We start from the raw sequence: 25,322 nt of genomic DNA on the forward strand, positions 1-25,322 counted from the left end.
CCATTACTTTAAAGTTTGTTTTAAATCTCAGTTATGGATTAACTTTAATGTATGATGAGTTCAAATACATTTTCTACAATTAAATATGTGGCTAAATCATCAGAAACAGACACCGCGAGCGTGGTGGCACAATTCAAAGATGCATTTATTATAACGTCTCAACAGAGTGATTTTGACGGTTTAAAATATTACTTAACACTACCAGTGACAGCTCCCGATGCTCGTATGCGCTTCTCCTCTGTCACGCGCTCCAGTCAGAAACTGAGAGCAGTCAATGAACGGACACACGGCGGTGCTTCATGACAAATGCATCGCGTCGGCACATCTTGTTCATTCATTATATCACAATAACTGAGCTTCGCAATATTTCCTGCCACATTGCTTCGTTACTCAGTACAATTGATTGTTTTAAAAGATCGTCAAATGTTTTTATTTGAATAAGATCTTTAGATTACCGATGTATAATAGGCTACAAAAAAATATATTACATTTGCCTGCATAAACTGTTTATTTTCTTTATGAATGACAACGTCAACATTTGTTGCTGTTTAATTACACCGGCAGATTCATCAGCGCAGATGATGGGTTTAACATAAATAAGTTTTAATCTATATTATAAGATTTGTAAGCTGTGTTTAAATGTAAGTGGTGCAACACAACTCGAATTAAAATTAAACTGAGATAAACAAACCATATTTTAGCTCTAAACTCTGCTTATTTTAATCTGTACAACCCACGCTGAATCCTGCGCAGCGTGAGGAGGTCCATAGTGTATTTTATCTACAGTAGGTTAAATCATAACATGAAAACTTTATCGCGTAATTTGTGTCATCACGACATACTGCAGCATTATCTAACGTGTGTTTGAAAAAATGATGTAGGCTAATCGTCATTTGCTTTTTTCTGGAGTGCATTTTATCCTAGACGGCGTAATAGCAAAAGTGAATGAACAAACGAAACTTCTCAAGAGCAACAAGAGATTTGAAGCTCATGCAGACACGCTCTGTGATTGGCTGAATGTTAGTTCACTCAAATCTAAGTAACAAATCAGAGAACACTGTACATGACGCACTGCGCTGTTGCTCGCCAGAGCTCGCCTCCGTCTCTTATTAAAAATGTATGACTTCTGGCCACTTTGATGCTTGGTGCTGGCCTTGTGAACGCACAGTAAAAGTGGGGGGGTCGTGACCCCCCCCCCCGTCCCCCCGGTTGCTACGCCCCTGTCCATTTGTAAATGTCTGTATATTATGTTCATAGTACCACCCATAGTAAGTTTTTACATCGTATTACATAATCCTGCACCTATGCAATACTATCCTGCACTTTTTATACTGCTTTTGCACTTCTGGTTAGACCTAAACTACATTTCGTTGCCTTGTACTTGTGTAATGACAATAAAGTTGAATCTAATCTAATCATATAGCCCACACAGCTATGTATTGTAATGTAACGCCTCGGTGCATCTTCTTTGTGTGTTCCCTGTTCCACGTGCTCCGCAAGACCATTTTGTGCTTGAGCGCCACCAAGTCGTGTTTTACTGGAACTTCAGCAGCGCCAGGCACGTGGACAAAAGCGCCAATCTCATTGGTCGGCCAACTTTTAACGCGCCGCCAGGGCCGGCCCTGGCCAATTTGCTGCCCTAGGCAAGATTTCACCTGGGCTGCGTTCAGCCCCGACAAAACGTTGCACAACGTTGCACAATGTTTATTAAACAGAAACGGTGATGTGTTGAACGCCCTGTTGTGATGATGCACGAGTTGCAACTACGGTAGCTGAGAGGCCATTCTTTGTGTTCTTTTTTAAATGTTTCTGAAGCCTGATGAAATCGTTATAAATGTGTGTTTAATACTGTAAAAGACCCTCAATGTTACAGTCACTGACCTTGCCGTCCAGAATGAAAGACAACATTCCAACTTGAACCCATTGAGCGAGCTGTCTCTTTACTATCGCTTGGTTTTTTACATCTTGCCGCTGATTGGGCCGACATTTCTGACACACCCACCAAACAAGAGAAAACGCTTCTAAAACCAGGGCTGCGTTCAGCCCCGACAAAACGTTGCACAACGTTTATTAAACTGAAACGGTGATGCATTGAACACTCTGTTCTGATGACGCAAGAGTTGCAACTACGGAAGCTGAGAGGCCATTCTCTGTTATCTTTTATAAATGTTTTGAAGCCTGATGAAATCGTTATAAATGTGTGTTTAATACTGTAAAATACCCTTGATGTTACAGTCACTGACCTTGCCGTCCAGAATGAAAGACAACATTCCAACTTGAAACCATTGAGCGAGCTGTCTCTTTACTATCGCGTGGTTTTATACATCTTGCCGCTGATTGGGCTGACATTTCGGACACACCCACCAAACAAGAGTAAACGCTTCTAAAACCTGTTGCATTCCGTTGCACACCGTTTCAAGGAAACATGTCGTTCAACCCGGAAACCGTAGCAAAACGTTGCGCACCGGTGTGAGATTGAACGTGCCCCTGTTGCATTCCGTTGCACACCGTTTCCAGGAAACATGTCGTTCAACCCGGAAACCGTAGCAAAACGTTGTGCACCGGTGTGAGATTGAACGTGCCCCTGGTGCTCTTTAGAATCACAGAATCACAATTGTGTTCCAATCATTTTGTTCATAAACTTACAGAGAAACAAACTGCACAGATTTGTCTTGTTTTTCTTTATTTTGAAAATATTTTGGAAACACACACAAACACGCACACGAACACATACACACAATACCCTGTTACTCAGGCATTTGATCTTGATATTGTTAAAATCTTGTCTTTTTTACATGTTTTAACACTGTAGGCCTATATTTAATTGTGTACAAGAAAACAATTCAATTCAATTCAATTCAATTTTATTTATATAGCGCTTTTCACAAGTGTTAATTGTTGCAAAGCAGCTTTACATGAGAAGATGTAGAGGAGAACACAGAAAATCAATAGATAATATAAGAAGTAGAGAAAGCGGTTAAACCGTACAAGCGAGCATATTAATAATGTAACGTATACAGTAAAGTGCTAAGTTAAGCCAAAGTTGGGACTAAAAACTCTAGGAAAAAAAAACCCAATGGGAAAAAGTCCTAGAAGGACAAAAACCCTTGGGAGGAATTAATATATATTTATATATATATATAAACGGTAGGGATAGGAGGCGGGTAAGCGAATTAAACTGGTTTAGCCGGTGGTCGTTGGTCGGGCATCGGCTGGTCATCACGTTGAAGGACAGCCAGTGGATCAGTGATGCAATGATCTTCACAGCAACCGGAACTGGGTCTGTTTGTCTCATGGTCCTCGTGGTCGAGGACGAGACAGGGAGAGAAAACAGAATTCTATTAGCGTAGCGGCCGTTCGCATGCAATGCAAGTGTCAAACATTATAGTGGTTCAAGTCGGCTCGGTTCCAGACAGGCTAACTATTGCGGCAATAGTATATTACCCATATGAGGTATGTGAGTGCTTTGTTCTAGACAAACTAACTACTGCGGGAAAAGTAAATTTACTGGACATTTATGTGAATGCTTTGTTAAAGAAGAATGTCTTAAGTTTAGATTTAAATTGATCGACTGTGTCTGATACTCGAACATTATTTGGTAAATCATTCCAGAGCTTAGGGGCTAAGTAGGAAAAGGATCTACCACCTTTAGACACTTTTGATATTCTAGGGATAATTAAGTGACCAGAATTTTGTGAGCGCAGTTCACGTGATGGATTGTATTCTGATAGTAGTTCTTTAATATACGAGGGCACTAGCCCATTTAAGGCTTTGTAGGTGATTAGTAATATTTTAAATTGTATGCGATATTTAACTGGTAGCCAGCTGTTATTGATGAATTATTAGTAGCATGTTGTAGTGTCTCGGGAGATTGTGCTCATTGTTAAATAGCTTTGTGGCTATAGCCTACTGCACTGAAGCGGCAGTTTCAAATATAAACCAGAATTCAGCGAACATCAAGAACAAGAAAAAAACAATAAGGCCAAGGCGCGGGATTTAAATTACGTTACACGGACCATGTATAAATTTCAATGCTTCTGGACAGAAATACCAACTTGTCTGGTATTAATAAGCTGCACATTGGAGTGCTGGCTGCTCCCCGCGGTGCTGAAGACGCGTGATGGCATATACACAGATATCTACGTGCAATCTATTGGAAAGCGGAGGAGTCATTAGTTGGGTTAGTAAAATAACGAAATTACAGCTTTTAAATAGAAGAAAAAAGTTTTTTTGTAAAGAGATATTTTTTTAAATTTAAAAGTGCAGAACTCTTCTCAAGGGGAAGAAAGCTATACTTTTCCCCTTACGTGCAACCTATCGGAAAGCGCGTTAGGCGGGTTAGTAAAATAATGAAATTATAGATTTAAGTACAAAATAGTATTTATATAAAGAGAAATATTGAAATAAAAAGTGCAGAACTCTTCTTAAGTGGAAGTAATAAAGTAAAATAACGAATAATAATTATATAATAACGAATAATAGTTTCCAATATGGTTGCACGTAAATATCTGTGCTGCCACCACCAGTACTCCGCCGGAGCGCGTCTTCAGCACCGCGGCCAGCACTCCAATGCGCAGCTTATTAATACCAAACAAAGTGAACAAGTTGGTATTTCTGTGCAGAAACATTGAAATTTAAACATGGTCTATGTAACATTAAATTCCGCATCTCTGTCTGATTGTTGTTTCCGTTTTCTTGTTCTTGACGTTCGCTGGGTTCTGGGTTTGTATTTTAAACTGCCGCTTCAGTGCAGTATAGCCACAGTTTTTCTGAAAATGACGCTTTTGCGCCTCGCGCTTTAAGCCTAGTTTATGGTCGCCGCGTCCGCAAGAGCGCGTTGGTGCCCCATTTCGCGTGGCGCTGTGCACGGCATTTTTTGTAACTTTCCGCGCGGCTCCGCATCCGAAAATGACCGAAGCCTGTGACGTATCTCTTTGATAAATCCAAGCAAAACAATGTATATATTTATCTGACACTCTGGAAGTTAAACTTTGCAGTTTAAAACACGAATTATTTTACATGAATCAGAATGTTTGGCTTATATTTGTATTGAATGAACCACTGGATGAGGAATAAAATATAAACCGTAAAGGGCGTTTTCCAGGTAAAATTTTTCAACGGATTTGTGCAATTTGCTTGTTGATAATAAACATTTAAACTGTTATCCATTGTATTTTATGTTTTTGGGTATCACAAAACCCGAAAAAGTATGAAAAAGTACAGCAATTTGCAATGATTCTCCTTTCCCTCACAACGCACTGTATGACGTCACGCTGGGGAGAGAATTGACCAAAGCCGCCTTGAGAGCATTGAGAATGACTATAGAAAGACGAGTAAAGTACAGTTCTGATAGCGCAGATAATAGATACATACATACATACATACATACATACATACATACATACATACATACATAGATAGATAGATACATACATACATAGATAGATAGATAGATAGATAGATAGATAGATAGATAGATAGATAAGATAGATAGACAGATAGATAGACAGACAGACAGATGGATAGGCTAGTATAGAGAGATAGGCAGACAGCCAGATAGCATAAGGTTAGCATATCTTCGTGTAGAAAGTAAACAAACAATTAACATACTCGTGCATGCTGGCTTGAGGGGGTCCATGATCCTGCCTGAAATGGGTGTAACTTTATGCGATCTTCAGCACAAACGGTTTTGGCAGCATGTCTCTAATCCTGGAAGGTGAGTGAAGCACGTCACGTCTGTTCGCGGGGACCAGCGACCCAAACGCACTCACTTTCTTACAGCCAGTAGCGGAATGGCAATCGAGAGAGTCGGGACTTTCCCGGGCCGATCTGATAATAGTTATACATTTCGAGTTATATAAGCAACACCGTCTGGCGGCGTGATGTGCGCCGGTTCCCGCAGCCCGCTGGTCAAACTGTGCAGGCAGCCTCTCTGCTCAATAAAGTATATAAAAGTGCTAAACCTGTTCGGCAGGTCCAAACATGTACAGGATTTATAAAAATACGGTGATCAATGAGCGGTTCCTCCTCAAATGGCTTAGCATGTCGTGATGTAAAAAGCCGCCGAACGCCTGTTTATTACAGTATATGCGGTCGGATCCGAGTGTGCTGCAGCTGCTGACTGCTGCTGCGTATAAAATGATCGTGTGATTCGTTATAATCGCATAAACAATATAACAAAGCATCCCTAGTAAGTGTGGATTAAGGTTGTTTAAAAATCTCTAGCCTGGTGGTCAGGACATGAATGGATCAAATCAGCAGATTTGCGAAGTTTTATTTATCTCCACATATATCATAAATAATAATTAGCAAGGTAACTTTGCAGTATAACACATTATATATTTCCTACGATGTATATATGATTTCCAAATTATATACGTAAGTATTAAACAGCAATAAATGTCTCATCTATCTCTATGGCTCTGGCTGAGTCTTTCTCCACTTCTCCCCAACGTGACGTCATCGCAGAATTGCGTTAAAAAAACAGTTAATACCAAAAACGTAAAAAAGTGGTCTTTAAGACCATTTTTGAGACATTTTAAAAATTATACACATATCTTGAGTGATTTATGTACCCATTAATCGACAGTGGTGGTTAACCTGCAACATACACTTTAAGATGTCTGTACTGTTTGTTTAGTAAAAACGTTAATGAAATGATCATGTTTAATAAAGACATATTTAAAAGATTGTTGTTTTATTCATGTTCTCATATTTATATATTTCAAACTCTAATGTTAAAAGCAGTAAGGTTGTTCCAGCGGACGACTTCTTCTATCCTCTTCTTTGTGTTTGTTTTTGACCTTATTGCTCGCGTCGCCGCCTGGTGGTTAAAAAAATAGTGCAACGGCGAGCGCGTTCGCGTGGGTGTGCGCACTCACATTGGCGCTCGTTCTTGATTCACGAGACGTTAAACGTCGACGATAAACGCGCACGAAAAACTTCCCGGTGTGTAAACCCTGTAATGTATTGTCATGTTGACAATGCTTTAAGTGATACACCGGCCTCCGTAGCTGATGCTGTGACTCCTCCTACCTTGTATATTGTGCACTGCAGTTCTAAGTAAACTGAGTCTCTCTCGTTACTGAAGCCCTGCGTCAGTCTCATTATTTTACATGGTGTCAGAAGTCTGTCAGGAACAGATAATTAGCGAAGTATGGCATCATCACAATTTGATTACCCCAAAATCGACTGGGATGCTCCAGATTTGTATCAAGAGTTTGAAAGATTTCGAAGCCACGTCCAATTCGTCTTTGACGGTCCGCTATCTGAGCAAACAGCGAAACAGCGTGCAGGTTGGCTGGGCACGTGGATCGGTGAGCAGGGCAGAGAGATATACAAGACGCTTCAGTGGGGTGAAGGTGAGAAAGATGACCCGTCTAAAGTCCTTGATAAGTTTGCCAACTATATAAGGCCAAGGAAAAATAAAAGAATAGCCAGACACCGCTTTAAGCAAAGAAAACAAGCAGTCACGGAAGGTTTCGATCATTTTGTGAAGGATTTGAGACTCCTTTTAATGGATTGCGAGTATGCAGATTCAGATGATATGTTGATCGGCGCGATAATAGCGGGTGTAAGAGAAAAACGCGTCCAGGAGAGACTGTTAGACAAAGGGGAAGATCTAACACTACCCAAAGCAATTGAAATCGCCCAGCAGTTTGAACTGTCGCAGAAGCAAATTAAAATAGTCAGAGAGGAAGAGTCTCAAGTGCAAGCAGTACACGTAAAAACAAAATACCAAACTGCAAACAAGAAAACTTATTAGAAAAAACAGACGAAATTTGTGCAGAAAGAAAGGCATGAAAATCGACCAAAAACCTGTCCAAGTTGCGGTAAGGACCCACAACATAAATGGAATCAGGGGAAATGTCCAGCAAAAGGCTCAGTATGCTCATACTGTCACAAGCCAAACCACTGGGTGGCAGTATGCCGTAAAAGATTAGTCAACACAGACAGTGTGCAGTTGCAATCTGAAACAGAAGATGAGGAAATGCTGAACATAAATGTTACACAAACAACTGAACAAAGTGATGATAAATGGACAGCAGACATTGAAATCCTGTGTCAGAAGGTGCCATTTAGAATAGATACAGGTGCAAAATGTAACACATTGACATTAAGTAGTTATCAAGCACTTCTTCATCATGGTGAGCTTAAATGTTCTAATCGAGTGCTGAAGTCTTACTCAAACCATAAGCTAAAGCCTGTAGCTGTGGTTGATCTTCTGACTACATACAAGGATGCAAAGATGGTAACAGAATTTGAGATTGTGGACATTTCTCAAGAAAATGTGCTCAGTGGTGCAACATCTGAAGCCTTAGGCTTAGTTATGCGGCTTGATGCATTGCAGCCTACAAAGAAAGAAAATAAGACACATTCTGGTCACCTGACAAACAAACAAAATGTGCCAGCAGGACTAGATGGTTACCCAGAGCTGATTCACACTACTGGAACCTTACCAGGCAAATACACGATTAAAATCGACCCAGAAGCAAAAGGTGTAGTCCATCCTGTCCGCCGTCAACCAGCTGCACTGAAAAAGAAAATAATAGAGAAATTACATGAGATGATTAAAGATGGATACATCACAAAAGTCAGCCAACCGACAGAGTGGGTGAGTTCGATGGTAGCAGCTGTCCGCAATGGCAAGGTAAGGATCTGCATTGACCCGAGCGACTTGAATAAAGTCATAAAAAGGGAACATTACCCAATGCGCACCATCGAAGAGGTTGTCTCCACAATGCCTGGTGCTAAAGTCTTCTCAGTCTTGGATGCAAAATCTGGCTTCCTGCAAATAGAACTAGATGAAGCATCATCATTTTTGACAACCTTTAATACGCCCATTGGCAGATTTAGGTGGCTTAGGCTTCCTTTTGGTCTAAAATGCTCACCGGAAATCTTTCAGCGTATAATGGATGAGATGCTTGAAGGCATCAGCGGAGCGATAAGTGTCATGGATGACATTCTCATTGCAGCACCCTCAGTAAAGGAACATGATGAGATGCTCTGAAAAGTAATTCAGAGAGCAACAAGCTACAATCTGAGCCTCAATTTCGACAAATGCCACATCAAGCAATCTTCTGTGCCCTACCTAGGACACCTGATAACATCAGATGGTCTGAAAGCAGACCCAGCTAAAATAGAGGCTGTCAAATCCATGCAAACGCCAACAGACAAGGACGGTGTTCGTCGTTTTCTTGGTTTCGTCACATATCTGTCAAAGTTTCTGCCAAACCTCAGTGAAGTCGATGCACCTCTAAGACAGCTCCTGAAAGCTGATGTTGAATTTGTATGGCAACCAGCCCAACAACAAGCCTTTGACAAACTTAAAGACTTGTGCACAAAGTCCCCAGTACTGCAGTTTTTTGATCCATCCAAGCCGGTTGAGATCTTCTGTGATGCCAGCAGCAACGGCCTTGGCGCTGTCTTATTACAGGACAGTCATCCAATCGCTTTCTCATCCAGGTCACTAACAGAAATGCGCTATGCGCAAATTGAGAAAGAGATGCTCTCAATAGTGCATGCATGTGTCAAGTTCCATAATTACATATTTGGAAACCATGTCACAGTTTACAATGACCACAAACCTCTGGAAGACATTTTCAAAAAGCCACTGCTTTCTACTCCAATGCGCATACAGAGAATGCGCATCCGTCTCCAGTGGTATGACCTGACTGTTAAGTACAGACGAGGAAAGGACATGGAACTGCCTGACACACTATCTAGAGCTCAGTTACCAGAAAACAAGCCAGAGATGGAAGGCTTCGAGTGTGTCTCCATGCTAAATTTCGTTTCAGTCAGTGAGCATAAATATTCAGAGCTCCAGGACTGCACAAAGAAGGAGCTCAGCTGTCTTCAGCAAACAATCCGACAAGGCTGGCCAGACCACAGGCGTGAGGTGCCGGATGTTGTACAGCCATTTTGGGACTCACGAAGCCAACTTGTTATTTCTGATGGTATTGTCTATAAAGGCCTGCGTATAGTTGTCCCCCCTTCCATGCAAGGTCATATGCTGAAACTTATACATCAGTCTCACTTAGGAATAGTGAAGAGCAAGCAGAGAGCTCGCGAGGTCCTATACTGGCCAGGCATGAGTGCGGAAATCGAGCAAATTGTGAAGAACTGCGGTAAGTGTGCAGACTTTCAGAATCGCTTACCAAGACAGCCACTCAAACCAACAGAAACGCCCGATTTTCCATTCGAAGAAGTAGCTTCTGACCTGTTTGAATTTGAAGGAAACCATTATGTTCTGCTGGTGGATTACTACTCAAAATTTATTGAGGTGGATAAGTTGAAGGGCTTACATTGTCGTGCTATCATAGAAAAGCTCAAGGCTCAATTCAGTAGGCATGGAATCCCCACCATCCTTCGAACAGACAATGGTCCTCAATATTCAGCGGATGAGTTTAAGGTTTTCTGTCAAAGTTATGGAATCAATCACAAAACGTCGTCCCCGCATACGCCACACTCCAACGGTGAAGCAGAACGCGCAGTCCAGACTGTCAAGAAACTTTGGTGTAAGGCACCAGACAAACACCTTGCACTGCTTGACTACAGAACAACGCCACTGGAGTCAGTAGGCCTTTCACCAGCTCAGCTGCTGTTGGGCAGGCGCCCCCGCAACAACCTGCCTGCTGCCCGTCTGCTGCTCACACCAACAGCGTATGACCCCTTTAAAGTTAAACGGCAACTAGATGAAAGTAAAAGCATTCAGAAGTTTTACTATGATCGCAAGAGGGCAAGCGGTCCTCGTCCTGCGCTGAAGCCTGGAGATGAAGTAAGGATGCAGCCACATCCTGGCAGTCCCAAATGGTCTCCTGGAGTGGTTGTGAGATCACATTGTGCCCCAAGATCTTATGTTGTTGACTGTGGGAATAGAGAGTACCGTCGCAACATTCAGCATCTTCGCAAGAGTACAGCAGCCGCCAATGAGTCCCGTCACAGGCTTAATGATGATCAGTGGGCAGAGATGGCTGAGACAGTGAGTATCGAGGAGCCAAAGACTGTGGAACATCCGGGCTCATCCCAAGCATCACCTGCAGAGCTCGGATCTGCTAAGCAGACGCCGTCATCGGGACAGTACACTACCAGACGAGGCAGAGTTGTGAAGCCTCCTGACAGGCTCTGCTTGTAGTCAGGGACAGGCGTGGTAAAGACGCCTTGTGGAAGTGTTGTGCTAGAAACCTCTCCTTCCTAGTTACACAAGTTTGTGTTAAGAAGTTTATTGTTGTAATAATTGATATCATTGATTAGGCTGCGTGTGAGTTGTGCCAACATCTCTTTAATATTTGTACATGCAAGTTTAATGTGAATTCTTGAATTAAAGAGCAAATGCAGTAATGTTTATTAACTGTAATAATAATTTAATATGTATACAAAGTGATTTTGATAGCATGGTTTTTGTTTCATGCTTAGGAGGGGAGATGTAATGTATTGTCATGTTGACAATGCTTTAAGTGATACACCGGCCTCCGTAGCTGATGCTGTGACTCCTCCTACCTTGTATATTGTGCACTGCAGTTCTAAGTAAACTCAGTCTCTCTCGTTACTGAAGCCCTGCGTCAGTCTCATTATTTTACAAACCCTGCTGAAAAAACCAGCATGGACCAGCATGGGAATTATGCTGGTCTATGATGGTTTAGCTGGTGGTCACCAGCATACCAGCACCAAAACACAACATATGCTGGTACACTCTTAAAATTGATGTGTTAAAAATTTACACAAAATATGTGTAAAAGGATTCTAACACATTTTTGTGTTGGAACTGACACATAATGTGTAAATATTATGCTTAACTGCTTACACAATGAATGTGTAAAACACGTTAACCAGTACACAATAAAATGAAATGCATAATTATTGTAGTTTAATGACGATTTATATTTAAACGAAGTAACATGAAAAAATGTGATATAAAACACTATATCCTGTCGTTTTCATAAAAAAGTGATTTAGGCAGCGTGCACTGACACTGATTATCATGTACTTTTGTTTGTTATAAAAACCAAATATCATATATAACACATTCCTTTATCAAGTATAAGATGTTTGTGCAACAGGAAATATACAAGCAAGTTCGGTCAAAAGCACAAATAAGTCTGCACTTCACCACAAAGTTAAATAAAAAATATAAAGTTTTACAATGCAACTTTGTCCTTAGTCAAAACGATTTGCCCAGGAACAGATAATATATTTATGAGACCAAAGATTGTCCATAAGACAGTACCGAAAATAAAATATATAAAACACTGTTAACCACTACTAACACATAACACCCAGCGGCCAGCGGTGATTTTCAGAAGGACTTGCCGAGATCAAGCTGTGTTGGGCAGGGTACATGAGCGCTAAGTACCCGTTGGTTGTCTGGATCAGAACTCCGAAAAAGTCGGGGCAGATTTTTTAATAAACGCTCTCTTTATAAACCGACCGCAAATTTGAACTTTTTATACATACATTCTCGCCTAAAAAGCTTTTGAACATACACTTTGTGACACAATAAGAGTTATATTTCAAACATTATGCAGGCATTCTCTTCCATTGGTGGCTGTCGTAAGTTCACACGAATCTGCTGATGACGTTTCACATGGACAGACAACTACGCATTATTGTATTTTTAATTGTATTTTTTGCGTGTGTTATTTTTATTTCATTATTATGAAAATCATGATCATTATTATTGAGCCTTGGCTGGCAGTCTGTTTTGAATTTGTTTTATTGAAAAAACACACACACAACGCATATTGTGTTGCGCCTGCGCAGTGACGTTCTTTTCCAACCGCCTTTCCAGTCAAGAGGTCAAGAATGTTCCTGTCTGCATCAGGTAAGAAATAAAATTAAAAATTACAGTTATAATATGATATCTATTTTTCATATAGTGTAAGCAACTTTCGTATTAATTGTGCAGGAGACTGTTAATTTAAACTTTATTATGTTAACGGTAACGTTAAATGCTCGCTCGTTTTGCAAAGTTACGTTTGGAGATTCATGTTAACAGTCATTGTTTAATGAAAGGCACATTGGACTACGGGTTAGTAATATGTGTGACACTTGCTTGCAGCACTGCCCAGCTAACAATTTTTGGTTCCCAAAACGTTCCCCTAACGTTAGTTTTTGGTTCTCAAAACGTTCCCCTAACGTTAGTTTTTGGTTCCCATAACGTTATTTTCCAAGGTTTGTTTTTGGTTAGCCAGGAAAGTTTTCTTTACAGAAATAGAACGTTATTTTTAGGTTATTTTAACGTTTTCCTAACGTTAGGAGAACGTTTTCCTAACGTTAGGAGAAGTTAGAATAACGTTAGGAGAACGTTCTCCTAACGTTATTCGAACGTTCTCCTAACGTTAGGAAAACGTTAAAATAACCTAAAAATAACGTTCTATTTCTGTAAAGAAAACTTTCCTGGCTAACCAAAAACAAACCTTGGAAAATGCACAGCTGACATGGAGTGAAAAATGATCTCACCAGGGCGCGAGGGCGCGTTGCCGCGGCTCCGTGCACGCACTGACCAACATGATCTCACAAAGTTCCGTGGGATAGTCACGGAATTTTTTGCTCATTTTTCCGTGACATTCTCACGGATCTCCGCATATTTCCGTGGCCCTGCCACGGACTTTCTTTTCCGTGGCATTCTCACGGATTGGTTACTCAACTGCTTTTTCCTATTTTCAAACCATTGTCGCTTCGGTTTAGGGTTAGATTTGGTGCTTGCATTACTTTGTCACTGTAAGTATTGTTTTATACAATTTTTTCTGATGTATTCTTTTATATTTTCTAAACTTTAATCAATTGTCACCTGGCATTGGGGTTAGGGTTGGGTTTGGGTAGGGATGTCATTTTATGTAAATCTAACCCTAAACCGAAGCGAAAATGGTAAGAAAATAGGACAAAACAGTTGAGTAACCAATCCGTGAGAATGCCACGGAAAAGAAAGTCCGTGGCAGGGCCACGGAAATATGCGGAGACCCGTGAGAATGTCACGGAAAAATGAGCGAAAAATTCCGTGACAATGCCACGGAAATTCGTGAGATCAGGTGCACTGACAGAGCGCGCAAGACTCCAGCCTCAGTGAAGAAGTGAAGGCTTACAAAAGTACGGCACGTCTATTAGTACATCCCATGCTGTGTTTTGGTTGATTTTTATCTATCATATCTATCTAAAATAAGTAAAACACATTTCCGTATAAGGAGGAATAAAATAATTTATTTAATACAAAATCTATAATAATTAAATTATGCTATTACTGGAAAAAATGTCTATTAAAATATTATACCATTATATAACACAGGTTATTTTATATAAAAATACCTCAACACATCACATATTATGTATTTAGATAACATTATATTTTATCAAATATATAATAGTGACTTCAACACAATAAAGAAGAGTTAAAACAGATATTTATTGAAAATATATAAACATGTAATTCACTTTAGTTTAACAGACCTTACAGCAGCCGCCTCTCCATTATTAAGTAACAACAATCAGCATCTCTCTCTCAGTTTTTACAATAATCAAAAGCTTCTAACTTCATATTCTCTTCATGGAAATAATTAAAATATATTTTCGTTTTCACATATTTAAGCTACTAATGAAGAAACAAAAAAGAAATCGCTAGAATGATATACTCTGAAGTTAAAACGCAATGAGAAATAAATCAGTCACTTTAGGTTAAAAGATCTTACCACAGTTAGTCAGCTATCCGTTTTTACAACAATAAAAAGTTTCTAACATTATATTCTCCTCAAATTCTCCTCAAATCGATTGGAAATCACTCGTATATATATTTCTTCTCACATATTTAAGTTACTAAATCAAGAAAGAGACAAAAGAACCGCTAAAATAATGTTAGTCTCTGAGGTAAAAACGAAAGGACCGTTATTTTTTAAATTAACGACTTTTCCTGAGCAGAAGATAAAGCGGTTACTCGTGAAGAAGGCGGTAAGCTCGTGCAGACAAGCACGCGCATATTAGACGTGCACACTAAAGGATGGGTTTAATTATGCATTCACTTCATTTCCTAAAAAAAAACATAACCAAAAAATAACCATTAGAGAACGTTATGTATAAGTTATTTTTAGGTTATTTTATGGTTCCAGAAAACCAAAAAATAACCAAAACATAACGTTCTGTATAAGTTATTTTTAGGTTATTTAAAAAAAACCACCCTGCAACGTTATGAGAACGTTATTTTATGGTTCCAAAAAAATAACCAAAAAAGATCCAAAAAATAACGTTCTGTATAAGTTATTTTTAGGTTATTTTAAAAATAACCACCCTGCAACGTTATGGGAACGTTATTTTATGGTTCCAAAAAAATAACCAAAAAATAACGTTCTGTATAAGTTATTTTTAGGTTATTTTAAAAATAACCACCCTGCAACGTTATGGGAACGTTATTTTATGGTTCAAAAAATAACCAAAAAATAACCAAAAAATAACGTTCTGTATAAGTTATTTTTAGGTTATTTTAAAAATAACCACCCTGCAACGTTATGGGAACGTTATTTTATGGTTCCAAAAAAAGAACCAAAAAGAACCAAAAAATAACGTTCTGTATAAGTTATTTTTAGGTTATTTTAAAAATAACCACCCTGCAACGTTATGGGAACGTTATTTTATGGTTCCAAAAAAATAACCAAAAAATAACGTTCTGTATAAGTTATTTTTAGGTTATTTAAAAATAACCACCCTACAACGTTATGGGAACGTTATTTTATGGTTGCAAAAAATAAAACCTAAAAATAACGTTCCCAGAACGTTATTTTTTGGTTCCCAAAAAAAATAACCAAAATATAACCGGGAACTAGCGTTAGGGGAACGTTCTGTGTTTGCTGGGTGTAACGTATATCGTTAACACTGTGTCCTAAATAGACGTGACACGCGGTAACGTTAACGGGTTTCTTTTCAGTTCATTTCCTTAAATTACGTTATACATTATGCCTTTCAATTACCGCAACGCCTCGTCGCGTTTGGTTAAGCACATGGTGGAACAGCACATCACTGTACCTAACGTACTGTACACCTGTGAGCGGCATGACGAGACAAAAGACGGTAAAACTCATTATTAATCGGTGATGCTGTACATTCTGGATGATGCACAGCCACATTTTATAATACTGTTTTTTATTTTCGTGTCGCGCTGCTCGCGTTCAATATAAAGTTAGACAAGACGCAATTAATTACTGGGAGAGTAGTGGTCTAATGGTAAGAGTCGAACTTCACGAACCTTTCACTGCTTGCAGTAAGGCTAAAGTGCTACGTGAATAAGATGGGTGTAGTTTTGTGCTACTAGCTGTAAAGTGTTTTTGCACTATTGAGTTATAAATACTGCCCAGTAATACTTAACTAGATGTAAATCACAATTCTTGTGTCAATGTTTGTTTGTAATCTTTTTCAGCTATCCATCTGAAAAAGAAAAGCTGGCACTCTCAAGGAGATTGTGTTGTTGGATTATGGTCTCATTTGGTCAAAAAGAGGGACATTTACCGTAAGGATGCTTTTACATACTTCATTTATGTGTATGAAATTACTTACTTGACAATGTGTATAAAAACTGTACTTGACTCTAACTAAGTGCTATTTTTGCATTGATCATTTTTGCATTGTTTTTTTTTTTTTTTGATGGGCCATTACACAGTGGATTTATAAAAATGAGATTACAGAACATCAGACGGTAGCTTCAACAGAGTTGAAGTCGGAGGACATCATCAATAAAGAATGCCATTGACCAAACCTTCAGTCATCAAAGAAGATGGATACAGGTAATGACAAAATCACCAATTATTGGTGAAATCTTTAAGGAATATCCCCAATTTCTGGACATGCCAGTGATTGTAATATACTTAAAGGCGGAGTGCACAATGTTTGAAAGCCAATGTTGATATTTGAAATCACCTAAACAAACACGCCCCTTCCCCAATAGAATCTGGACCTTCTTTTAAAAGACCCGCCCCACACATACGCAACCCGGCAAGGATGTCGGTTAGTAGACACGCTCCTTACTGCTGATTGGCTATAAATGTGTTTTGGTAGTCGGCCCGTCTCTTTTTCCAAAGCGTTTTTCAAACATTGTGCACTCCGCCTTTAACTGGAGATAACTTTACACAAAGTGTTTCATAATTCCAATATTACTATTTCTTTTTAAATTCACTGAAGGGGGACATCAAGTTTTCCAGACTTACCGATGGGAAAGAAGAAATGGGAATGTGACAATTATTGAGAAACTCAGGGAAAAAGCATCTTTAGAGAAGAAAATGGACATCAGACATTTTTTAAAGAAAGCTGACAGTCAACATAATGGTATGATTTCCTATCTCTGTTCCAAATGTTTAATTTGGAAAATGACGTTTAAAATGTAACATTCAAAGTACGATATAAAAGTAATCCTTTTTTAAGAATTTTTTCTCATAATTTATATTTTGCATGTGACCTGCATGTTTACTACACCCAGATGAGAGCTGTGTTATACAATGTTAAGGAGACTCGTTCATCTTCTGCTGTGTGAATTCTGCTGTGTCAGTCCTGTGGGCATGGCCGCCTTAATGCACGGGCTTACCTGTGCTGAAGCCCAGGGGTCTCCCAAGTTCAAGGGCCTCCCAAGTTTGCGTTCATGATGAGCTGAAAAGGTCATATTGTTTTGTAACTTGTCAGGTTTTCTGTCAATCACTCAAATTGCATGTTTCATGGCTGCTGATTGGTCCGTTGTAACTTAATGTGAAATAAAATGTTAGACGTAACATATTTTTTATTCCGCGTAATGTAATTAAGTGCGCGTTGTCAACTTGACATTCCTGCACGTTAGACTGAGTGTGACAGAGAAACGGGAAATAATCCACCAACAAATGAAAGAGTAATTTCTGAAATTTCATAATAAGCATTAGTGAGGTGCAGGTCTCTCTCTCTTTCGTGCGCACGCTCGCTCGTTCGCTCTCTCTGTGCTCCTGCAGCTGTCTGAGTCTCTGGCATGCAGAAGTCTCTCCAAACGTGCGCAAGAAACTGTGCCGCTAAATTAAGAAAGGTGTTCCCGCACATAATGCTGTTAGTTGTTATAAAGTTTAAGTTTACTCGCGTTTATATCAGTGACGCGTGCGCAGCTGGAGCGATGTAGTTTGACGCGACGTAAGCTGAGTACACACATCTGTTTGTTTAAAAAAACGAGAAAGAGACGCAACGGTAAAGGTGCAAGTCTAAGAAAGTAAAGAGCGACAAGACCATCTCAAATGATCATCCCCTGATAGCACCATTATAATCTCATTATCTAAAGATCTTATATACAGGTATGTTCCCTGTCTGTCTTGTGCATATTCATACTTGGTCGTTTCACATGCTTATGTATGCATAAATACTAAATACAATGCATACTATATCTTCAATAGCCTACAAAATAAATAAATGATTAAAAACAAGATTCTGTCTATAAAGACTTATCTTTTGTTATCATTAATGCATTTAACAAGATTCTGTCTATAAAGACTTATCTTTTGTTATCATTAATGCATTTTCACTTTAAAACTAACTTTAACTTATTATATTTTTAAAACTGTGGTGAGCATTTAGTTAGTGAGTGGCAATTTTCTGCAAATTTGTATATTCCAAAAATATACTTTCACACATTTTGGTTTTATTATCACCACATGTTGCTGTGTGTGGTTGTTAAATAAAGTGTCTTGTGTTTATGCTCAAGTGGGCTCAGTGATATGTTAATAACAATATTATGGTGTTTTCTGGCTCAAAGAGAGAAAACTCACTGTTGTATGTCTCGAAAGAAACTAATGCATTTTGATATGTAGATTACCTAGATATTACACTTAATAAAAAAATAGACCATAAATCGAGGGGAAGGGGGGCCTACAAAACCTTTTAGCCCCGGGGCCTCACATTAGGTTAAGGCGGCCCTGCCTGTGGGACTTGATGCCGGTAGGCTTTGTGACTCTAAACTTTATATAAAATAAGTAATTTTCATGCAACAACATTTTCTAATGATGTTCATTGTTTCATTTGTGTAGGCTGGTACCGGTGTGACGTCTTTGCTTACTAAATGATCAAAGGGTGTCTGAAATCAGCTCAGCCACAGTTGGTTTCCAACGGTTCTTCAGGACATGGAGGCCACTACGTAACTGTTGCAATAAACGATTCTTTTGCCTTTCCACCTGATGTTGACAATCTGACCTGTGCGGTACTGAAAACAACTTGCACTGACATATCTTAGAATATATCAGTGCCCTATGTTTAGCCTCAAAATGCACACCAGTAATGTTTTTGTTGAAACCAGTTATATTTCCTAATTAAACTAAGGCCTAGTCCTGGATTAAGCTAATCCCCTGTCCGGGAAACCGCCCCTAAATGTTTTGTGACGGAAATTTCTTTGAATACGCTTGTCAAGTTCATTTTAAGTATTTTTCTAAATGTAAGATAACATGTTAATGTTTCAGGACAAGTTAAAATTTTTTGATAACTTGCATGTTGGAAACGATTTCAGACATTGTTCTATTCAACATGTTTAACACAGTTGCTTTTAAATTCAATGAATTATTTTATAAATAGTGTTTTAAAACTTATCAATGTAATGTATGTTTGAAGTAATTATACTTGCACTTACATTTATTTAAATTAGCATACATCTAGCAACATACAGTACTAGCATATTTTCATGCAAGCATTAATTGTCAAATATTTGTTATTTTACAAATAAATAGTTTGTGAACAATATTCAATAGTTGTCTGCTTGATTTCATAATTTAAAGTTTACAAATCATATGTTTTTTTTTCTTTTTAATATTAAAACTAAACAATTACTCGGTAACACACAGTTGTGTTAGATTAATAGAAAGTTACACATAAATGTGTTTACTGAAGCAACACATTTTTGTGTTGCATTTTATAACACATATTCTGTGTTAAATTTAACTCAACATGTGTTGTCCCTGCGCACACTCAGAACATGTGTAAAAAATAACACATGTTGTGTTGTTTTTAACACATTTGTTTTAAGAGTGTATGATAGGGTTGCCACCTTTGATTTGTGAAAAACCGGGACACTGAGATGAAATTTATTTTTGTTTTGTTTTTTGGAGGGGGGATCAACTAATATTTGCAAATATACTATGTTAAAAGTTGTAGGACTCTATTCCCTCTCTAACCTATATTTGTCCTGACGTAGATGCTTTCCCTGAAGTAGATGCACTCTCTGATGTAGATGCACTCACTCTGGACTCCTTTCTACATTAAAGGCGAAGTCCATGATGTTTGAAAGCCAATGTTGATATTTGATATTTGAAATCACCTAAACAAACACGCCCCTACCCCAATAGAATCTGGACCTTCTGTTGATAGACCCACTGTCAGTACCCGATTCGTGCCGCCTGTCCAATCTGTTTTGCGCATGCGCATAATTGTGCGCATGCGCAGAAGCTCAACTTGTTTTACGACAGTTTACGACCCTACCTGATCTGTTCTACGCATGCGCGACAACCGGAGTTTAAAAATAGTGAAGAAATGCGTCATATAAGAACACCGGCGAACATATGGAGGCTAAGGTAAGTGACGGAAATGTTCGTTCAAAAGTTTTTAATGCAGATATACAGGCGTCTTTATGCATAAACAACAAGGTCACTAAGACATAATATACAGTATTTCATATCATCATGTAGTAGTTAGCTAGACTAGCTGGCTGGTTAGGCTTACAATGAAATGCAGTGTGTCCGGTTACCTGAAAACTTCGAGTGTTTAAACTAACATTTATTTGATGGTGTATTGGCCCTGACTAGATTCGTGTGACATGTAGGCTAAACCACAATCCTTGTTGATACCAGAGGTGGACATTACTTAAGTATTTTACTTTCTACATAAAACTAAATGTTTAAGTATTCCTTTTTAATCAGTGTTTTACTTTGGAAAACATACATTCTAAAGTATATTATCATAATTTTTACTCCACTACATTTCATAATTTCAAGTGTTTGGTTTCCCTACTGAAAATCCAGCTAAAACCAGCATTAGCTGGTAGCTGTTTTTTGCTGGTGTAAGCTGGTCAGGCTGGAAGACAGCTGACCCACCAGCTTTGCCAGGCTGGGAGGACAAGCTTAAAAACCAGCTACTGCCACCTTAAAGCTTATGCTGGTTTTAGCTGGATTTTCCAGTAGGGGTGTATTTTAATCTCTATCTGTTTATCTTATTTATGTTTATTGTTTCGTCATGTCATCTTTGTTTTAATCCCTTTCATTGTCTGTGCATGTCACATTAAAAATGTGCAATATAAATAAAGTTTATTTAATTTGATTTAGTCTTTCATCATTGTATCTATGTGTTAACATTGTAGCAGCATATGGTGAGTGAAGATATCTTTTTTTTTAGTCATTCGTATAAAGGACCAACATGGACCAGTAGTTATTTCATGCTGCCCTTCGGCAGTACCTACTAAGTGGGATGTCGATGTCGCGGTTGACTGGAAGAGAGTCATGCGGGTGGCCAACCACTTCGTTGTAGATGGTAAGTTAGTTGAGATAACATTGGACAGACAGACAGACAGACCAATAAATCAATAAATTAATAAATCATCTATTTTTCAGACAATCATCTTTTGTATACTATTATTTTCTTTTCAGTGTTTTACATCTGCTCTTGGTTGTTTCCATTTAATGAATCTCGCACTGCATTCTATTGTTTGCTTTGTGACAAATTAAATGTTATGTTTGTAGGTTTGTCCATGCTGATGGCTATGCAGCATAGTTGAAGCAGACCTGTCAGAAAACTTCTCTAAGGTGCTATGAATCATATGACTAGTAAGTAGAACCTCAAACTAATACATTGCTGTTCAAAGGTTTAAGGTTGTGGTTTATTTATTTAAAATGCACCCATTTCATTGCTAAAAAACAACGTTATCTTGTGTATTTGGTATAATACAATGTGTTTGCGTGGTTTCTAGTAAAAAAAATATATTTTCCACATACCGTACATTTTTGTAGGTTTAGATTTCCCTCCTTCCTCAAACGCATTGATTTTGTACAGAACTCATTGATTTAAAAAGCTCTGTGTCCCTAATTGACCAGCTAATCTGTACATTGTGACGCTCCTTACCATGTTTAAAAAAAATTGCTCGCAATGCTAACAGGAGTTAACTTACAGGCCAAAGTGGGAAGAATTATGATAATGTCGGTCTTGGCTACATCACCAATCCCAGGAAGTAAACTGTTGCCTACAATCCGTGTGTTTGTAGTCCAATAAAAGATATTTACATTGGAGGCAATAACTTGTGTCATCGTTTACTTTGGGGTTTATACCTTTAGCATATCGTTAACATTTACTAATACACACTTACACACCAAAGGAAATGCAAAAAAGTGAATCAGACCATAGTTGCACTTTAACAAAAACAGTTAAACTGTTTTTTAACAAAAACAGTTAAGAGTTTACTCCTAAACTCTACCAGTCTTAATTAAGAAAAACACCTCTTCTAAGCCAAGCATTCACATACACATCTTATGACCTTGTTCTCCAGTGATGAAATAAGAAGTGCACATAAGCTTTTGCTTGAAATAATATGAACCACAGAAATCATCATCCTTCTAATTTTCCTTTCCTGTTTTTTTCCCCATCAGGATACACATCCTAAAATTACTAGAGGTTACGGAAGCTCCTTTTTGGATCCAGCTTCATTTGTGAAGACTTCAGATGATGCCAACACTCACAGAGGCTTAAGACGATGGCAACAATAGATAGACATACAAAATTGCCAAATATAATATTGTAATTACTGCCCCAAAGCGCAAGTTTGCCGATTTTTAACCCACTTTATATTGTTACAAATACAATAGATGCTAACATTTGAACAGAAAATGTTTCCTCTTTATTCTTGAGTTAATTGTGCTGATTTATTCCCATTTTTTTATCCACAATTCTTTGCCAAAATGATGTTTTGCATCATCTAAATGGTTCATTTTCAAATTACAGACATTGTAACAACACAAAGTAGGTTGAAATTCTGCCAACTTACCCTATAATAATAATTGTCTTTTAACTGAACAGGACTTTAAACACATGACTTGTATTAACTTAGAGCTATTGTGAAATTAATATTGTTTTGTTTCCAGAACATTCTCCTCAGTGAGTCACTGTTACCTCAGACTGATTAAGGGATTTTTTGTAACCTTGAAACATGCATTGGTTTTATTATGGTAAAACTGCATATCTTATTTCAAACCAAGGTTTTGTAACCATGGTTATACTACAGTAACATTATAGTAATGCTGGAGTGAAACTGTGGTAACCATATTATTTTAAATCATGGTAAAGTTTGTGGTTACTAAAATGCACTTCTATATGCTGTTGTAAGAGCATGATTATTTTTTATTTATTAATAAACCATGGTTGATTTTATTTTTACTGTGGTTTTACTGCAAATTATGGTAAAAAAATATAGATAACTTTTGCATGGGTACAGAAAAAAAGTGTAAACAAAGTCACGTTGGTTAAATGCATCTGATAAATGTAAATGGATTTGTATATTTATTCTGTTTACTGAAAATAAAACATTTGCAGTTGCTATTGTATATTGTTTATTATTCTGTTGAAAGACATTTTGGTTAGAGTGATTTAACGATTATGAACCATTAGCCGCTGTATGTTAGCTGGGATGCGGTTTCGGATAATTGCCTTCATTTAAATATGTCTTTAAAAAAAGTCTTCATTTAAATATGTTTAAAAAGAGTCTTTATTAACTACACAAAAGTGTAGCCTACAAAAATACGCTGCCAGTTGTTATGCTTGGCCGTAAAGTGTTTCAACGCATGCGTGGTACCAATCGCACAGTGAAATGATGACGTTTTCTTCTACGCAATTATGCGCATGCGCAAAACAGATTGGACAGGCGGCACGGATCGGGTACTGACACCCGCCCCACACATACGCAACCCGGCAAGTATGTCGGTTAGTAGACACGCTCCTTACTGCTGATTGGCTATAAGTGTGTTTTGGTAGTCGGCCCGTCTCTTTTTCCAAAGCGTTTTTCAAACATCGTGGACTCCGCCTTTAAATACATACATTAAATAAATTTTTGTATAAACATTATGTAAACATATACTGCATAATTATATTCTATTATAAAATATAATCATTTGTACAAATATAGGATATATTCTTTAGCAATTAAAACATGATTACATGTATTATAATAGATTATAAACAACTTTTTGTTTTTGTTAACTTAGTAAATTTGGGCAACCTAAAACTGACATTTCTCACCTCTTTTTCCATGTGTATTTCTCATCCCTTTTTGCTGCCTGCAGAAGTCTCGGATGTCCCTCAATGAATGCTTTAAACTCCAAGCATGATCATTTAAAGTTTAATCTAACTTGAAGTTCAGCTTTGACCATCCCCATTGATTGTTTTAAAAGCTGACTAGCAACTTAACTCAAACTATTTCATCCAGGATGTGTGTGTGGAATCTGTGGATGCGACGCGTGCGACCAACCGACAGCATATAGTTGCTAGGCGATAGGTTGAGCTTCCAATCAAATAAAAGTAAACGCCTAGCCAATCCACTGTGTTACCTGTTCTATTTTACCTGGTTACAGACACAGGATTGGATGAACACAGAAACAGTGGAAGGAAACGCTTTAATTTAAAACCAGGAAATTCTGCTTTAAAAGTTCATTTTTACAAAAAAACGGGACAATTCGTGTCCCGGGAAAAATATACATTTTCCAGGACAGTGACTCAAAAAAGAGCACAATCCTGGGAAAACCAGGACGGGTGGCAACGCTATGGTATGACCAGCATGGGATGCTGGTGCTAATGCTGGTTTAGCTGGTGCTAATGCTGGTTTGATGCTGGTTTAGCTGGTGCTAATGCTGGTGCTGATGCTCTTTTGATGCTGGTTTAGCTGGTGTTCACTAGCAAACCAGCACCAAAGCACAACATATGCTGGTCTTGCTGGTATGCTGTTTTTTTTTCAGCAGGGAAGACCTTAAAGACATAATAAACCAATAACAAAAAGACGCATCATAAATCAAACCACCAATGAGAAATTTTCCCTGTTATTTGATCTTAGTTCATTTAATGATTGTAGTGATGTAGAATCATATCTCCAGTCTTTTAACAATCACTGTTATTCTGTTTTAAATAATGTTGCGCCTATGAAATGTAAAAGTAATCTCACAAAAACGTCTTGTCCGTGGTTAAATGATGAAATCTTGTCCTTTAGGAGAAATTGTCGTAAAGTCGAGCGCTTGTGGAAATCCACAAGTCTGGAAGTGCATAGGCTTCACTTGAAGGAGCTCATTACATCATTAAATGAAATGATAAAATTGGCCAGGTCTGTTTACTAC

General features: G+C 38.2%; 1 protein-coding gene and 1 long non-coding RNA gene across 5 annotated transcripts in view; both read left to right on the forward strand.

Moving 5' to 3' along the window:
- zbtb8a (zinc finger and BTB domain containing 8A) overlaps positions 1-25,322 on the forward strand; it is a 163,013-nt gene that overhangs the window by 119,628 nt on the left and 18,063 nt on the right. The gene's annotated exons all lie outside the window — the stretch shown is intronic.
- LOC129418273 (uncharacterized) lies at positions 15,531-23,373 on the forward strand. Of its 4 annotated transcripts, none has more exons than XR_012370484.1 (7): positions 15,531-16,486; positions 16,637-16,760; positions 17,155-17,298; positions 19,005-20,812; positions 21,352-21,486; positions 21,696-21,779; positions 22,596-23,373. It is a non-coding gene; the product is annotated as an uncharacterized lncRNA (long non-coding RNA). The 4 variants fall into 4 exon arrangements; XR_012370483.1 differs by having other exon boundaries at positions 15,532-16,486; positions 19,005-20,827; XR_008636059.2 differs by having other exon boundaries at positions 15,540-16,486; positions 16,637-16,785; positions 19,005-20,534.

Source organism: Misgurnus anguillicaudatus, chromosome 7 (assembly GCF_027580225.2).
Source record: "Misgurnus anguillicaudatus chromosome 7, ASM2758022v2, whole genome shotgun sequence".
NCBI classification, from domain to species: domain Eukaryota; kingdom Metazoa; phylum Chordata; class Actinopteri; order Cypriniformes; family Cobitidae; genus Misgurnus; species Misgurnus anguillicaudatus.